Here is an 18,601-nt window from a genome sequence, read left to right as displayed (position 1 = left end):
AGGAAAAGCAGGACATTCTGGGATCAAATCAGGAACTGGGGTGGCTTCTGTAAATCTGGGACAGTCCCTGGAAAATAGGGACACTTGGAGGGTCTGTTCTCTGAGAAGGTGGTAGGCATGTCCTCACAATTACCGTATTTTTTGCACCATAACACTCACTTTTTCCCTCCTAGAAAGTAAGGGGAAATGTCTGTGTGTGTTATGGAGGGAATGTCTACGGGTGGCGGGGGGAATCTGCTGCAGTCGTGAGCAGAGGGTCCAAGGTTCCCCTTCCTTCCCTCCTCTGTGGCTCGCTTTGTTTTTTTTTTTTAAATGATATTTATTAAGTTTCACAGAATATAACAAACTTCGAAACAACAAACAACAAACATCAGAAATACAAACAATATCAAAAATCATAAGAAAAAAAACATTAAAAAGATTCAACATAATAATAAAAGAAAAATTAAAAGAAAACTCTAGTTCAATCTAATAATCTTCAAAACCTTATTTTCCTTGCTTCCTCCCGCCTTCCCTTCTTGTATTCCACTTTAAAAAAATTTTCAGCAAGCTCATTCATATTCGTTTTCATCCTTTATCTTTCCCTTTATACTCTTCCTTATCCTAATCGCTAGAACCCCATCATTTCATTTACACTGCCCTTAGCACTCATAGATTTTACAATGATTTTGTAGATAAACTTTGAACTTCTTCCAATCTTCTTCCACCAACTCTTCTCCTTGATCTCGGATTCTGCCGGTCATTTCTGCCAATTCCATATAGTCTATTACTTGTATCTGCCATTCTTCCAGGGTGGGTAGGTCTTGTGTCTTCCAGTGTTTTGCGATGAGTATTCTTGCTGCTGCAGTAGCATACATAAAAAAGGTTCTATCCTTCTTTAACACCAATTGGCTGACCATGCCCAGGAGAAAGGCCTCTGGTTTCTTTAGGAAAGTGTATTTAAATACCTTTTTCATTTCATTATAAATCATCTCCCAGAAAGCCTTGATCCTTGGGCACGTCCACCAAAGGTGAAAGAATGTACCTTCAATCTCTTTACATTTCCAGCATTTATTATCGGGCAAATGATAAATTTTTGCAAGCTTCACTGGGGTCATGTACCACCTATACATCATTTTCATAATATTCTCTCTTAAGGCATTACATGCCGTAAATTTCAAACCGGTGGTCCTCCGTGGCTCGCTTTGAAACAGCAAAGCGGGAGAAGAGCCACTGAGTGGGGAGGAGAGAGGGACAGAGAGCCTGCTTCTTTAAAGGAGCAAAGCGGGAGAGGAGAGGAGCCGCTTACACGAGTGTAAGCGGCTCCTGTCCGGTTGGTTCCTTTAAAGCAAGCAGGCTCTCTGTCCCTCTCTCCTCCCCACTCAGCTCGCTAAATAGCATTATTAGCAGCATCCTTCTCCACACACCCCATGCGTGCTCATTGTCCCTTGAGTGCTTTTCCTTCCCTCCCCACTTAAAACGTGGTTACAAAGCATGGATCCACATGGATCCTCAGGATTTTTGCATTGGGCTACTCCAAACACACTGTCAGATCACATGTCTGTGGCCACAGCATGAACCACAAAAATCATACATCCACTGTTTCGTTTAGAATAATTTTTTTCTTGTTTTCCTCCTCTAAAAACTACGTGCGTGTTATGGTCTGGTGCGTGTTATAGAGCGAAAAATACGGTATTCCTCATCTGGCTAGATGCAACATCATCCTAGGCTGGGGAACAAGAGGCCGAGGAGGTTTTGTGTGTGTGTGTGTGAATGTGTGAATTTGGCTGACACTGGAAGTGGGAGAGATAGAGGCATGTCTTGCTCTGTGCCGTATCCAAAGCTGAGACTTGGGGTTTTCCTGGATCCCTAATGGGGAGGCAAGATCTGTGTGAATGCTGTGAGCCCCTCCATCCCACTAGCAAGGACAAGGGACATTTGATAATTCATTAACAAGCAAAGTTGTATTTCTTACTTGAGCAAGGTTACAGCAAGTGATTGGGGACTCGATTAGGGAGTGTAACCTTGACCTTTGTGTCCACCCAGTGGCAATACAGTTCAGACATTCAACACACCCAGAGGTATGGTCTAACTGTCACCCTAACCACAAAGGCAGGTGTTTTCACACTTGAGCAATAGTATCTAGGCATTTTCCTGTTTATACCTCCGAAGGGTACTTCCATAATTCCCTTTATACACAAATCTGTTCTTTATTTGTTCCTCTCTTTAGTTTGTGTTACAGCATGATTAAAACAAAAATTATGTTACACCAAAATGGTGTCTGCTTGGTTCAAGATGGCGTAAGTCTGGCTTTCAAGCCATAACAGTGTACTCAGATTGTATGTATGTGTAAAGAAATCCACCAGAATGTCCATTTGTCTTCATTCCAAGAAAACCAAACCCTGGTTGAGCACTGCAACCCCTGGAATCTCTTGCTTGGGTGTGCGCGCAATGTTGTTGTTAGGCTTCTTAGCATTTATTAGTTGCGTTTTTCATGTAAGCTAAGTGAAATGTCTCAAGAGAATACTGAGTGACATAGAAGAGCAAAAACATTGTATCAAGGCTGGGCACATTTGGAGACAAAATCATAGCAAGGCATACTGTGTGTCGGCCATGGTGAGAGCTGGAAGGCATGGGTTGATCACAAGGGTCCGGCACACCATGATCTACACTTAAGGTGAGGCCCACCTGATCATTTTGCCATGGAGTTTGGCAAGCTGCCAAGGAATTTGGCAAGCGAGCCTGGACAACGAGCCTAGTAAGGTTTGTGCTGGATTAGAATGGGAGCATATCAACTCTTTGCTTAGTGTATTAGAAGAGGATGTGTGTGGGATAAAATTAGGAATGGAAGGATCTGTCCATTTCGGAGTGCTCAGCTTCTCGTTTTTCCAATTTTAAATTCAATTCTTTTCTGCAGCAATTAGTGATTAAATAATATCTCGTGGCAATTCATCAGTGTTTCAGTGCAATTTTTTCTTAATAAACAAATGGCAAGAAACCAATCTTTTAGTGTACCTTGGAACTCCCTGCCTATTGGCAGCTGTTGATTACAGTGGTACCTCGGGTTACAGACGCTTCAGGTTACAGACGCTTCAGGTTACAGACTCCGCTAACCCAGAAATAGTACCTCGGGTTAAGAACTTTGCTTCAGGGTGAGAACAGAAATCGTGCTCCGGCAGCGCAGCAGCAGCGGGAGGCCCCATTAGCTAAAGTGGTGCTTCAGGTTAAGAACAGTTTCAGGTTAAGAACAGACCTCCAGAATGAATTAAGTTCTTAACCCGAGGTACCACTGTACTGTATATTGGTTTCCTCAAATCTTGTAAGTTTTTCAAGGTTAGTGTGCCTGATCATGCTAAATGAGGATGTTTTTCAGCCACCAGTCACTACTGGTACAGTGGTGTCCCACAAGATGAATGCCTCGCAAGATGGAAAACCTGCTAGACGAAAGGGTTTTCCGTTTTGGAGGCGCTTCGCAAAATGAATTTCCCTATGGGCTTGCTTCGCAAGACGAAATGTCTTGTGAGTTTTTCCGACTTTTTTCCCCTCCCCCCCTTTTCCTAAGCTGCTAAGCCGCTTATCAGCTGATCCGCTAAGCCGCTAAAAGCCGCTAAAAGCCGCTAAAAGCTGCTAAACCGCTAATAGCGCTAATCCGCTAAGCCGTCAATGGGCTTGCTTCGCAAGACGAAAAAACTGCTAGACGGGGGGGCCCACTAGGGGGCGCATAGGAAGATGGCCGACAATAACATCTCTCTGACCCACGGGAGGTATTTGGAGGCTATGTTGGGAGTAATTAGCCTCCCTAAACCCACTCAAGATGGTGAGTGGGGCCGTATGCCTGCTGTGCCCGATACCACCCCCGAATTTTTGAGGGGGATGGGGGCATTAGGCACAAAACCCTCCTGTGGGTCGGCACTCCTTGACGCCATCTCTGACCTGCGCCACTAGTTGCGAGAACTTCAAAAGAAATGATTTGGCACGAAGGAACGCACATACTTCAGGAAATGAGGAGGAGTGAATACTGCAATAAAGAGGTCTCTGGAAAAACAAGATTTAATTTATGAGAAGATACGGTATGGCAAAGACTGATGGGGGAGGGGGGAAAACATTTTATTTTTACTTATGTGATTAACCCCAAGAATCCCCTCCCTTCAAGAGTCAAAATCCAGAAATGAGGTTTTAAGGACTTAAGCTGTGAATCTAAGGCTGTGTGGAGATAAACTTTCGAATCAAAGTATGTTTTTAGAAGACTGTGGAAAGTACAAGAGCTTTGTTCCTACGCAGTCAAAAATGTCTTCGTCGCCATCTTGGGAAGCTCTGTCGGAGGAATAAGCCTGGGAGGACAGTGAATATCGTGGGAGAGACTCATCAAAGAGGCTGTAAGACAGAGCTATGAATTTACAAGGGAAAAAGTGATCTTATCTCCGAAGGTGATGATTTATGGGAACCATCTGGATGGAGGTTCACGACGGGAAATCTACGCAGGAGCATTACCGGTGTATATCGGCTTAAGGAGACCATCAGGAGAGACCATAAAGGACAAAGAGAAAACATTTGATTAAGAAGTGATGTGGAAACAGTAAGATAAGACTGGAAAGAACTATGAATATGTGTTTGGACTGTTTGAACATCTATTTGGACTTATTTGGACTGATTTGGACATTAATGCAGAAGTAATGATTAGATCAGAATCCCTCCTCGGATCTGGAAGTATGGGACCCCCCAACAAAATTTAAAAATTCGGCACTGTAATTCGGAATCTATGTGATGTGGTTTGATTCGATGTGATTGGCCGGTTAATAAAAAATTATTTTAAAAAAAGAAAAAGAAAAAACTGCTAGACGAAGAGAATCACGGAACGGATTCTTTTCGTCTTGCGAGCCACCACTGTACTTTTTATGAATGGATGAGATGAGAGACACATAATGGCTTTTCTATGCTTTATTCACTCTTTCGTTTGTCAGTACATACAACTTATATATGTAGTGAATCATTTCAATGAGGGAAGGGAAATAAAATTGATTCTGTTCTCATTTAAAGGAAAATCTATCAAATTTGCACTTGGTGAAACAATGCGACAACCAAAACACAACCATCCTTCAAATATCTTATCCAGATTTTGAGATGTGGTTTTCCAATCAAGCAGTCTTTATAAATGCAAATGCATTATATTAAGGGAAATTGCTTGCAAAAATGTGCATCTTAGTCAGAATGACATACCATGTGTGCCTTCTTGGGGTCCTTGGGCCAAAGGCATGCAAAAAAAATGCAATAAATAAATAAAACTGACAGTCGATGTATAGCAGAGCTGCTTTGGTGTAGAAATTGCACAGGAACCCTTAGCCACAGGAATGGAGATAACTACAGCTGCAAATGCAGCTGTTTCATTAACCTGATCCCGACTGATTTCAAAAGCGAAAGCTGGAGTGCTCCCACACAAGGCATTTTTCTACAGAACTTGCGGTTTCTACAGGCAGATTTGATGCTTTATCACAGACAAGATCTGAGGCTTGTCTCACATGACATGAAGCTAACGAATTGCAGTTCTGCTGGGCTGATGCAGCGATAAGGGGGTCATCCTTAGGAGCTTAGCAACGACTGCTGTACTCACATAAACAATGCTAGGTGGTTTTTGTTTCAAATTAGAAACTGCTCCCACTAAAAATAGGTGCACTGATTTCTACACAAACGCACAACTGTTTCTCAGGATCTCAGGACCAAGGGCCAAATATCACAGTCATTTCTCTGGCCCTCAGGTTCTCCTCAGGACACATTCTTCCCTGGGCTCTGCACCGTCCTCAAGTGCTTTTGCCTGGCCACAAATGTGTGTTTGGATTGTGATAATGTGTCAGGGTAAGTGTCAGGAACAGGTCAGCGGTAACTCACATGGTGCCGGTGAAGTTAACTCTCTTTACTCAAAGAAACAAAACAGCTCACGAGCCTAGTGAGCACAGCAACCCTTCCCGGTAGATCTTGCCCCAATGATGTAGTTGTGAGGACTGAAGGCCCCTGCTTTCCCACAGCTCCTTAAGTCCCTGGCTCCTTCCCAAGCAGTCTGAGGCTCTTTTGTCTTGTCTGTCTTTGCTCCTCACTCTTCATACCTCTTCTGGTTCTGGGCGACAAGGGAGATGGGGAGCTTGCCGCAGCAGAAGGGGGAGACACTTGTGCCACTTGGTCTCGGTCATCCTACTCACTTGCTTCAGCTTCAGCTCCAGCTCAAAACTTCTCTCTGACACAGACTCTCCCTGCTCACTAAGCCCTGCTACCTCTTCAGCTTCTGATGCCTCCTCCTCCCAGTCTGCTCCCTCTTCTCCCTCTGACCACTCATTGTCATCCCACCACCAATCCCCTGACACGGAGCTTTCATTCCTTGGGTGTTCCACAGCTGGTGCCTCCCATCACTCCTCTGAATCCAACCAGTCCATGACATAATGCCTCTTGCTCTCCTGGATGAAGATGAAGGCCTGTGGAAACTTCTAACTTTTGCATACACACAATCAGCATATTGCTCTGATTGCTTTTGCATTGGCCCTGCCCACCACTGCCATGGAAGGTTTCCCATGAGGGAATGTGGCTTTCTGGCTGAAAAACCTTCCCCACAATCTCTGCGTCAAGGCACAATTGCAAAAGGCAAATAATAAGCAGAACCCATTTCTGAAAAAGCACATCTACTGTCACCCTAAACTATAGTTAAGGGCTTACTATGGACACAGAGATGGTTCCTTCCTCCACTTGTTCAACATGGATGACTACTGATGGCTGCGCTATGCCACCAAAGCTGCAATGCTTGCGAATACCAGTTGCTGAAGGGGGAGAGGGCTCTTATGCTCAAATCCTGCTTCCCCTGGTTTCCCAAGGGCATCTGTTTTGTCACTGTGAGAAGAGGATGCTGGACTAGAATCCTGGGAACTATAGTTAGCTAAGGCAGTGTTTCCCAACCTTGTGCCTCCAGCTGTTTTTGGACTACAATTCCCATCATCCCTTGCCACTGGTCTTGCTAGTCAGGGATGGTGGGAGTTGTAGTTCAAAAACAGCTGGAGGCACAAGGTTGGGAAACACTGAGCTAAGGGTACTTGGAATTGTTAGGAGAGCCTTATTTCTCTCACAGAGCTGCCATTCCTGGAGTTCTCCAGGAAGAAGCATTGATGGCTAAACCACTGTAGCTCTGTGAGGGGAACAGGAGTCTCCTGACTATGCCCAGCACCCTTAACTGCAGTTCTCAGGATTCTCAGAGAGCCAGTGTGGTGTAGTGGTTGAGAGCGGTAGTCTTGTAATCTGGGGAACCGGGTTCGCGTCTCCGCTCCTCCACATGCAGCTGCTGGGTGACCTTGGGCCAGTCACACTTCCTTGAAGTCTCTCAGCCCCACTCACCTCACAGAGTGTTTGTTGTGGGGGTGGAAGGGAAAGGAGATTGTTAGCCGCTTTGAGACTCCTTAAAGGGAGTGAAAGGCGGGATATCAAATCCAAACTCCTCTTCTTCTTCTTCTTTGGTGACTATTTAAAGTGGTATGATAGCACTTTAAACATATGGTGGAGATGGGACCGATGTTTTTGCATTAGTCAAAACTAACTAGAGCAGGAGTGCTGAACCTTTCCAGTCTTTTGTGGGTGGCCTTGCAGGGGGTTGCATGCTAGGTGGGGCCAAAGCCAAAATGGACAGGGAAAGAGCCCAAGCTAACGCAGAGTGCTGGATGGATTCTGACCTTCCTATGGCAGTTTGCATCCTACTATGCAAAAGTCACTGGTTTCTCTGGACACACCCCTTTCCCCTACTCAGGAATGCAAGAGGCAATATCACAGTTGAAGAACTCATTCTGTTATCATTTGAAATAATTTCCGGAGGGCACACCCTGGTACCGCAACCCACTAGTCCACTTGCCCAACTCCCATTAGCCCTAGCCAGAATGACAAATAATCAGGACTGAAGGGAGACCTCGTCCAACAACATTCAGAGGGCCTCAGGCTCCCTATCCCAGATTTAAATCAAGCATCACCATAATCCACTTAAAGGTAAAGGTAAAGGTACCCCTGCCCGTACGGGCCAGTCTTGACAGACTCTGGGGTTGTGCGCCCATCTCACTTAAGAGGCCAGGGGCCAGCGCTGTCCGCAGACACTTCCGGGTCACGTGGCCAGCGTGACATCGCTGCTCTGGCGAGCCAGAGCCGCACACGGAAACGCCGTTTACCTTCCCGCTGGTAAGCGGTCCCTATTTATCTACTTGCACCCGGAGGTGCTTTCGAACTGCTAGGTTGGCAGGCGCTGGGACCGAGCAGCGGGAGTGCACCCCGCCGCAGGGATTCAAACCGCCGACCTTTCGATCGGCAAGCCCTAGGCGCTGAGGCTTTAACCCACAGCGCCACCTGCAACATTCAGAGGGCCTCAGGCTCCCTATCCCAGATTTAAATCAAGCATCACCATAATCCACTTATCTCTTGTTTATTCTGCTATAACTACATTGCAGCTCAGGTTTATATTATTTCATTCATTCTTCAGGTATCCAAAAATTGCAGGCTCCAAAGTTCTTTACTTGGCTTATGCTTTGCTCTTCCCCTTTAGGGTAAGGACAGTTCAGGGATGGGAAGTATGCAAGCACTGGTTAACTAAGCCTTTTCTGGAAGTGAGCAATTGTGTCAATAATGGAGAGGTATTCAGTAAAGAGAAATCACTTGACATCCCTTAACTGCCAATGCATATTTTGGAACAATGATTCTATTTTCATACAAAATGAGGTCGTTTGCCTAGTTTTTGGAGAAGACCTTTGCATGCAAAACAAGGTCAGAAATACAAGCAGGTGACCCCTCTGTCCCTCCTTCCCCAAGGCCTTGGGGCTTTGCTTTTAATAATTCCATGGAAGAGCATCATTCAACAAATGCAGCTTTTTTCAACCGAAAGATGAGAGGACCTGCTCCTTGTTTATTTCATCTTATCACACAGCTGCCAAGGATCTTACCTGCCAAGGTAAGAAAAGAAGACAATGGGCAGGGTGGAGGCCATTGAAGATGTACATCAGGATAATCAGGGATGCTTCCAAGACAAAGATCAAAAGCTGAATGATATGCATTGCAGATACAGGGTAACCTCTGGCCCTCAGGGTGTTGTTGGATTCTCAACTCTCATCAACTCGAGCCAGCATGACCAATGGTCAGGGATGATGGAAACTGTATTTCAACAGCAGTCCCAGGACCACAAATTCCTCATCCCTGGTGCAGCAGTTCCAGTTTCACAAGAGGCCCAGGTTCAAATTCCTGATCAGCTGTGAGACTGATCTTGGGCCAACTCCGCCCACTAAGCCCAGGTTATCTCCCAGGGTTGATGGCCAATGGAATCATGTGTGCTGCCTTCTTTGAAAGGTAGGATACATATCTAATACATTTAATTAGCACTTGTATTTTTATAGGTGAGGGATCTTAAGGTCGAGAAACAACTTTGAGCAACTGGAGCAAGGCAGGCTCTAGCAGAGCTCATTTGGTCTCAACTTGCAGTTATGGTTGCTATTGACAAAAAGCCTTGCTGACCTTCTAGTTAAGCTTAATCTGTTTATACATGAAGCTCACTGGGTGACCTTGGGACGGTCGCCTCCTTTCAGGTTAGCTTCCTTCAGAGAGGAAAGGAAAATGTTTCAGCAAAAGGGCCATAGATCAGTAGTAGAGAATATGCTTTGAGGGGGAAATGTTCCAGGCTCAACCCCCAACATTTCCAGGTATGGCTGAGGAAGACCCTTCCATGAAACCCTTGAGAGCCAGTGCTAGTATTCATTGCAGAGCAAGACAAGAGAACCTGGGGCCTTCCAGATCCTGCTGGACTACAATGTCCATCACCCTAACCATTTGCAACACTGGCTTGGACTGATGGGAGTTGGAGTCCAACATCTGCAGGGCTCAGCTCTGCTCTAGCAGGAATGCCCTTTCAGCCCATCACTGCAAATGGAGGCAGGAGTTAGATTAAGCCAGTTGATTTCAACAGGCTCTGGTAGGCAATAGGCTAGGGTTGGGCTGCTAGGGAAATGCTCCTGAAGGAGAATCATAGAATTGTAGAGTTGGCAGACACCCTGAGGATCATCTAGTCCAACCCCCTCCAATGCAGGAATCTCAACTAAGGCATCCATGACAGATGGCCATCCAACCTCTACTTAAAAACCTCCAAGAAAGGAAAGCCCACAACCTTCTGGGAGAGACCGTTCCACTGTTGAACAGCTCTTAGAGAAGAGCTGTTGATGGTTCTCTTCTCCACGCAAGGCATAAGAACCTAGATATCTGGTCATCCTCTCTCTCTCTCTCTCTCTCTCTCTCTCTCTCTCTCTCGGCTTTGTGGAGATGTTTTGCTTGCTTCTGTTCAGGCTTTCACGCTTTCCCTACCCATGGGTCTTGTTAGGTGAAACTTTCCACTCTGAGCTGGCAGCTCATCAAAAGCCAGAAGGTTCTTGCATCATTCACTGAAGTCTCCCTTGTTGTCAAAGGTTGGCAAGGGGAGGGGAGAAAGGAAGGAAGGAAGGAAGGAAGGAAGGAAGGAAGGAAGGAAGGAAGGAAGGAAGGAAGGAAGGAAGGGGAGGGAAGGAGGAACAAGAGGAGAGGAAGGGGAATGCCTTATTCTACAGTTTGGCTGGCTGAATTTTCTTTCAAAGGGCATCTGGTGGAAAGATGAGTCAGTCTCTCTCCCTCTCCCTCTCTCCTTCTCTCTGATAAAGTCTGGAATCCAGGAGTGGGGAAGCTCAGGCCCTGGTGGCCCTCCCCAGGCTACACTTGATCCCCAGTTGCACCTTCCTCACGTATTTTTGCTAGGCAGGAGATGCTAGGGACTCAACCTGCAATCTTCTGCATTCAAGGCAGGTGCCCTAACCACTGAGAAACAGCCCTTCTCAAGTCTTATCTCGATGTCTAGATGAGCTTCACCACCCAGACAAACAGAACCAGGCTTCAGGGGGCCCTGGCAGTATGTCCTCCGGTGAGCTCCCTCCTCTATCCATGGGCCCTGATGGACTTCCCAGGTTGTGATGGCAGCACTGGGAAGGAGGTTTTGGCCATCCCTTTCAATTTCCCACAATGCCCTGGAAGTCAGGATGCATAGATCTAGTTGCCTACTTATGCTTGAAGCACCAGGCTGGGGAAAAATAATATAAAATAATATAAAATATAAAATATAAAATATAAAATATAAAATATAAAATATAAAATATAAAATATAAAATATAAAATATAAAATATAAAATATAAAATATAAAATATAAAATATAAAATATAAAATATAAAATATAAAATATAAAATAGGCCTCAGGCAAGCATGAGCAGTTGGCCCTGCAGGATACTGAGGCCCTGGCAAGGATGACAGATGTTGACACCAGCCTTGAGATCAACCCTCTGTTGAAAATCTACAGATTCAGACTGACTCTTCCTCTTTTTCTGGCAATTTGGCAATCATGAGGAGAATGACTGTGTCTTTGTGGGGTCCCTTCCTTATTTAAAGTTGGCTTCTTAGAAATTTCCTAAAGCACGCAGGGAAAGAGTTGTGCAGAAAAGGACAATGAACATGACTGAGGACCCTGGAACAACTCCTGCAATGAGGAACGGTCTCAGAGTTTGGGGCTTTTAAGATAGCAGTCTGTGTCATTATTGGATTTGCAATTGTTTTCAAATATGAAATTGTTTTAATAGTTTGTGTATATGGAGTTGTTTCTAACTGCTGATGTTTCTTACTGTGAATCCCTTCAGGTTATTCTGTGGAAAGTGATTCATAACCAGGATCAAATGAACCAATCAATCAATCAATCAATCAATCAATCAATCAATCAATTGTGTGTGGGGTGGAGAAAGGGCATAGAGCGAAGTTTTTATCTTTCCCTCATAATATTAGAACCAAGGGTCTCGCAATGAAGCTGAAGGGTAGGGGATGCAGAACAGGCCAAAGGAAGGACTGCACAATAGTGCACTGCGGAATATGGAATTCTCTCCAAAGGGATGCAGTGATGGCCATCAATTTGAGCACTTTAAAAGGAGATTAGGCAGAATTATGGAGGATTAGGCTACTGGAGGTGGTATGTCTCTGAAAGGCAGCTGCAGGCAGAACCTCAAAGCAGGAAGCCAATGTGGCCCTCTGGGAATCTCTGTCTGGCCCTTCAAACTCTCAATACATCCCTCACTGGCCTTACTTCCCACCCGCTTTGGATATTTGTGGCTGGCTGGAAGGTTTCCTTGAACTCCTACGATGACCCTGGTTTGCCTGGCTGGGAGACAGAGAGGGGTGCCCGAGTGTCTGTAGAGCACCTGAGCCTCAGGATCTCAAGTAAAACTCATATCTGTTACTCTACCCACTTTTGCTTCTGGCTTTGTGCACCACGGGCACGTGGCCCCTGGCAGGTTTCTCAGAAGCAATGTGGCCCTTGGGATTAAAAAGTACGGTACTCCCCTTCCTAGACAATTCAAAGGACTCATTTTGACCCTTCAAGTTCTAAGAGTTTGGATGCGGTTATTGAACGCACCGCCTCTCTGCCCTCAATATGAACCTGCTGCTGTCATGCATTGCTTGTCAGAGGAGGCCCAGATCCACGCTCCACTGCCATGCAATTTGCCAATCCAGATCTAAACATGTGGCCGTAAAATACCAAAATGTGTTATGTAGTGTACAGAGAAATGTCATTGCATGTGAATATGTCCAGAGGGCTGAAAATGTTGCTGACATATTTACAAAACCATTGTCGTTTGTAAAGAACAAGCAAATGTGTGAAAGCTTGGGTTGGCAGAACAAAGTTGGGTAAAATACTCTGTATGTGCTCAGAAGTTAATTGCACTGTGTGAGAGCTGTGAGGGGGGTGTTGGGAAACTGTGTACGTGCAGCTACTCATACAGAGTCAATTAAGGTTTGGCAGACAGCCAGATGGTCGTGTGAAGGAGTAAGTCTGCCTGGTGATAACAGAGGCATGGAGACAGCTCTCTGACTGGTCAAGCTCTCTCAAGGGAGTGATAATTAATGGCCCACTGACTGGAATGTGTTAGTTCAGGGTTCGTGAGTTCAGAGTTCTGTGTCAGTGTAGGAGTTGTGAGTTGTGTGAGAGAGAGCTAGCTAAAGATCCGTGTTCTGTTCCTGTGAATAGTCCACTGGATATAATAAGCACCTAACTACAAGTTCCTGGTTCCTGCTTTGTCTATCCTGTCTGCAGCCAAGGTACCAATTGCTTCCGTGGATTCTGCGTTTACTCTGCTAGGTCTGGCTAAGGTCCTGCAACTAGTCAGAAAGTCGCGAAACGTCAAATTGGTTTTGCCAATAAGTCACACTTCTCTGAAATCTCTCAGCCTCACTCACCTCACAGAGTGTTTGTTGTGGGGGAGGAAGGGAAAGGAGATTGTTAGCCACTTTGAGACTCCTTCGGGATATCAAATCCAAACTCTTCTTCAATTTAATGGGCAATGCTGTCAGTGGTTAATTCCTGGCTTCTGTTTTTACAGTTCGTGTTTTATTGTCTTGATGTCAGATGTTATCGCCTGTGGCTTTCTTCCTTTAGGATGGAAAGGCAGGATATACCTATTTTTAAGAAATAGATAAGACGCAAGGACAAATGTACACTTATTACACAATCAACAGATCATCTAGAAATATGTGATGATGTAGAACAGGCAATGACTTCTCAGAAGGGAGGACTCGGGGGAAATTTTCAAAGAGGAATTTAAGGGATAGTGTGCCCCCCATGTTCTTTTAATTGTCAGACAGTTGCCGTACTTATGTTCTGACCCCCCTTAATGGGGTGGTGTTCTTAAAGCTGTAACAACTGAATTCTGATGTCATTCTAACCCATGTTTCGCAAAGTTTCGCTGGGGTTGGTTGTGAGCTCCCAGCTGGCAAACTGCGATATAAAGCTGTGACCTTGCACATGCATATCTGGAAATAAAGGTGAGATTCGACCCTCTATGGTCTGCTTTGGGACCTGAGGTGTTACAGTGGAAGCCTTTGCATGTCTCATTGTGTTCAGTGGAGCTTACTCCCAGGAGGAACTAACAAGGACTGCAGCCTCAGAGTAGGGAGACCTGCTTAGACACAGCCAGGATATTTTTTTTGGGGGGGGGGCAGGACACCCACCTGCCATTATCTGCCCAGCAGATTCAGAATAAAATGTCTTAACCACAGTTGATTTAAATTACTTTCTTTTGACCCGAGTGCTCAGAAAAACCTGTCAAAATCTTCCTACAATTTCTACTGTTTGTTAAGTATTGTTATTTATTTACTTGGTTGTGTTTTTTTTGAGGGGGGAGCAGCTTGCCCCCCTAGCTATGCCCATGACCTCCAGTACCTATATCACAGCACAGAAACCCTGCTTCCTTGAGAGTAAGGTAAAGGTAAAGTAGACCCCTGACCATTAGGTCCAGTCGCGGATGACTCTGGGGTTGCGGCGCTCATCTTGCTTTATTGGCCGAGGGAGCCGGCGTACAGCTTCCGGGTCATGTGGCCAGCAGGACTAAGCCACTTCTGGCGAACCAGAGCAGCGCACGGAAACACCGTTTACCTTCCCGCCAGAGCGGTACCTATTTATCTACTTGCACTTTGATGTGCTTTCAAACTGCTAGGTTGGCAGGAGCTGGGACCGAGCAACGGGAGCTCACCCCGTAGCGGGGATTCGAACCGCCAACCTTCTGATCAGCAAGTCCTAGGCTCTGTGGTTTAACCCACAGACCCCACTGAATTCAGTAGCACTACTTCCAGCTGGTTAGGATCGCAGTCTTAGCTTCTGCTTTCCAAAAACTAAAGGCTGGGGAGACAGCTGGGCCTTTTTTCTCCCATTCCAAGAACTGGCTACCTGGCAGGGTTGTTGTGAGAATAAGGGAGGGGGCCTATGTATGTTCCTTCGAGTTGAGCTGTGATTCTTGCATTCTGGGGGTTGGGCTAGAATATGATGCCCCTTCCAGCTCCATGATTCTATGAACTCATTGTTGAAAGGAATTGAATGAGCAACAACAAGAAGTAAATCAAAAAGGGTAAAAGGTAATAAGAATGATGATGGATGATGCACAGGACTTGGCTCCACGCGCATGCTCTTGATCTTGCTGGCTTCTTTTCTATCTTTGCGAACTTTCTAGCCTCTTTCTTTTCCGCCTGTTGATGCAACCTCTCCGCGTGGGATCCGATTGGCTCGGCTCGTCCCGAATCCGGATTACGCGGAAGGTTGCCATCACATTTCAGCCTCTCCGGCTCCTCCCTTCCCCCTCGCGCGCCCGCATCCTCCGGACTCCCCTTCGCTCCTTTCCTCCTCCCGCCAGGCGGGGAGGGACCGGAGAGACAGACGCACACAGAGATCCTTTCAGATGACTGAAGCAGCGGCGGCTCCGGATCAAGCTCGGGTCGCTTCCTTTCTGCAAAGTGGTTTTTGTTTGTTTTTTTTTTGTTGGCGCGTGGAGAGAACCAACGGGGGACGGCGGGGAAAAAGAAGTCCAGACAGAGTTTTTAGGCCTGGGCAACTCGGATGTGAGTTTTCCCTTTTTAAAAAAGGAGAAGAAGCGAAATCAGTCCGGATCAGCGCTCGCTACGGATCTGGATCCTCTATTTGCTGCCTGCCTCTTTTAGGCACCCGGAGTTCGTTCGGCTGGCTCGGATCCGTGTGCGCCCTGCGTTTGCAACTTTTACCTCCTGCGAGGCTGCCTTTTTCTATTTCTTTTTCCTTTTTTTAAATAGAGAAACCATCTCGTCCTCCGCTACCACTTGCTCCCCCGCCCCGATCCTCCCGGAGCGATTCCCCACCCTATCGGGGGACTAAGATGCGCTTCTGGGGGGCAGCCTTACCTGCGGGGAGCGACGGAGTCCGACCCCGGCAGCTCCAGGTAAGATCGGTTCCTCTCGGCGCAAGATTTCAGCCCGCTTTCCAGCGATGGAGAGACGGCGGCTGCCTCGAACCAGCCCTTTGAAGGCGCGCTGGAAGCGTAAAATTGTAGAGTTGGAAAGGGGTTCCGGGTTCATTTAGTCCAACGCCGTGGAATGAAGGAATCTCAACTCGCTCATACATGGGGGATCGTGGCATAATAATAATAATAATAATAATAATAATAATAATAATAATAATAGAAGGTCTCAGGGCGGTTCACAGAAAATAAATAATTTTATCATTTATACCCTGCCCATCTGGCTGGGTTTCACTCTCTGGGCGGCTTAGAGCACATTAAAAATGGGGCTGCATCCCTGTCAAAGGATGGGAGTAGGAGCCGCGTGGAGTTTGCGTGGGTCCTACTCGCGAGTAAACACGGAGGTTCGGTAAGGAGGTATACGAGCGTGCGTGTGTTGGGGAGGGCTGCCTGCCCCCCGTCTGAAACGGCCTTTTGTTAACCTGGCCTCCCCAATGTAGACAGAAGTAAGCCAGAACAAAACCCGGAATGATAAGCATCGCGATTGCATCACTTTGCTGGCCTGGGGAGCCGGCCAGCGCGCATTTCCAAAAGCACCCAGGTGTTCAGCTGTGCGGAGGGGAGGGGGGTGTTTGGGTTGGTGTCTGGCGGAGAAGCGTCTCCTCTCCTCCAAGATAAACAGAGAGCCTTTAAAAAAAAAAAAAAAAAAAAGAAGGAAGGAAGGAAGGAAGGAAGGAAGGGGGCAAGCAAGCGTTGTTTAGTCTCTTGGTGCGTTTGGAAGGGTGCCCAAACGCGCTTTGCGGACTCGATCCCAAGAAGGGATCCTACGTTGGATGCCAGGTACCAGTTCTCGCTCTACCAAGCAGAGTTCTCTTGGAACCATGCAGGAGATTGTGCTGGCTTATTTTTTTTTAATCACAGGGCAGTCTAGTCTGTTTAAAAGAAAGAAAACACATTTTTTTAATTGTTATTTAAAACGAGAGTTGCCTACCACTTAGGTTTCCTTGGAGACTTCTAATACAGAGGCTGGTTGCAAAGCACTCTGCACATGAGTGGAGGAACTCTGTTCCTCTGTTGTTATTTTTCTGTTTGTGTGTGCCCTGTCCTGTTTTCCCTAAGACAGGAGCATTTAGGAAAATTAAGGCTTCAATTTAGGAAAATTAAGGCTTCATTGAAGACAGGGGTTAAGTTCTGGGGGGTGGGGGGTGGGTGGAGGTAGCATGCCTAGAATTCTGGGTCCCAAACCCCCAAGGTGGTTTTTCTCAGATTTGCTGCCTGCTTACCAGTGGCGTAGCGTGGGTTGTCAGCACCCGGGGCAAGGCAAGTAATTTGCATGGATTTGCCCTAGCCCCAGAAGTTGCGCCCGGTGCGGCCGGCCCCCCCTGCACCCCCCACGCTACGCCACTGCTGCTTACAAGAGCTAAGGAAGTAAGTAAAGCGTGGGCTTTCTCTTTCAGCAGCAGGAGGAGGTAACATAATCCCACCCCCCTAGAGGAGGGCTGACAAAAGTGTGCTGTGTTTTTCTATCCTGACACTCCTCCCCTCTCCCCCCCCCTTTCTCTCCCTTCTCATTTGCTAAAGGGTGGGATTTTTCCTTTGACGAAAACCCCAACAACTTGTTCCCACAAGATCATCTGTTTCTTGTTGGATGCTTATGAAAATATAAGGGCCTTGAGGCTCTGGTTAGGGCCTTCGTGACCATTTATGGATTGCCTAAGTTGTGTGTGTAGTTTATAGGAGTGCTTGCATGTGCACACATGTCCGGGGCTGGAGATTGCTGCTCTGCAGGCACGTGGTCAGCGCCGGTTGAAAAGCCATGCGTTGCGGCAATGGATCTGTGGGCACCGCCTCTGTTCCGAAAGCTCGTGTTTGCGGTAACTATAGTGCTTGTGTACACAAATGCGCTCAGTGGGCAGAGTTTAGGAAATGCCATTGGTGTGAGTGAGTGTGTGATGCTTGGAGCAGAGGCATGGAGGAACGGTTTGGCTCCGTTTTCTCTGCAGATGCCCAGAATGAAGTAAGAAAGTCCAGCGACAAAGAAAGAGATGTGTGTGTGTGTGTGTGTGTGTGTGAAAGGATGTCTCTTAGTTGCACCAAACCAGGGTGAAGAATGTGCTTCCCTCCAGATGTTGCTGGACCCCAACTCCCACAGTGATGTGTGGCGATTTTTTGTTGTTATAGGGAGATAGTTAGAGCCAGAGGCACCAGCTTGCGATTTGGGGGGCAGGGAGTTGTTTATGTGAGCATCGCAACTCCCTCCCTGAGCCAGCAGAAGCTTCCCAGGCTTGGAAAGGAGGTGCCAGGGGAACATTTAGGGGGCCTAGTCCCTCTTGTAACGAGTTTTGTTGCATCAATAAAGATCAGGCCTTCTGGCTGCTGGTTTGCTTCATTTTCATGGCTGTAGTCTGGTTTGACCTTCCAACCTAAGCCTGCGGAACTCACTGCTGAACCCTACTCCACTGACCACATGCGGCTGAACTCCCATCAGCATGATTGATGGTTGGGGAGCTATAGCACAACTGCCAGCTGGAAGGCCGCAGGTTCTCCGATTCCACCACTGGTTTCGGTTGGGTGTTTAATGCCTCTGAAGGAATATATTGTGGGGGGACCCTATGCATGTGTACTTGGAAGTAGGCCCCCTGCCAAGTTCAGTTGGGTTTATTATTCTCAGTTCAGTGTCCATGGATTTCCATCTTTTGCATGCCAAGGCATGTGCTGTGCTGCTAAGCTACGGCCTTTGTCCAGTGCACTTTGCCCGTTTACCCCAACCTATGCGTCCTTACCCTTGCGCTTCCTTTCCCCGTGTCAC

At 46.7% G+C, this 18,601-nt stretch overlaps 1 protein-coding gene and 1 long non-coding RNA gene across 3 annotated transcripts in view; one reads left to right on the top strand and one right to left on the bottom strand.

The window, feature by feature from the left end:
- Positions 1 to 11,549: 11,549 nt before the first annotated feature.
- Positions 11,550 to 15,902, bottom strand: LOC307203065. The gene is made up of 2 exons (XR_013833122.1): positions 15,737 to 15,902; positions 11,550 to 13,489 (listed from the first exon to the last, which is right to left on the bottom strand). It is a non-coding gene; the product is annotated as an uncharacterized lncRNA (long non-coding RNA).
- The window catches only part of LOC307202849 (uncharacterized protein C15orf39 homolog), a 48,707-nt gene continuing 45,200 nt past the window's right edge, over positions 15,095 to 18,601 (top strand). The window contains exon 1 of one of the 2 annotated variants that reach the window (XM_079953162.1): positions 15,095 to 15,774. The gene's annotated coding sequence lies outside the window, so the exon portion shown is untranslated. The remainder of the gene's footprint in view (positions 15,775 to 18,601) is intronic. The other variant, XM_079953161.1, reaches the window with a different exon arrangement.

The sequence above is a fragment of the Podarcis cretensis genome (assembly GCF_951804945.1).
Source record: "Podarcis cretensis genome assembly, chromosome: 14".
Classification (NCBI taxonomy): Eukaryota; Metazoa; Chordata; class Lepidosauria; order Squamata; family Lacertidae; genus Podarcis; species Podarcis cretensis.
Note: the sequence above shows the minus strand (reverse complement) of the source record. Positions and strands in the feature narration are given on the sequence as shown.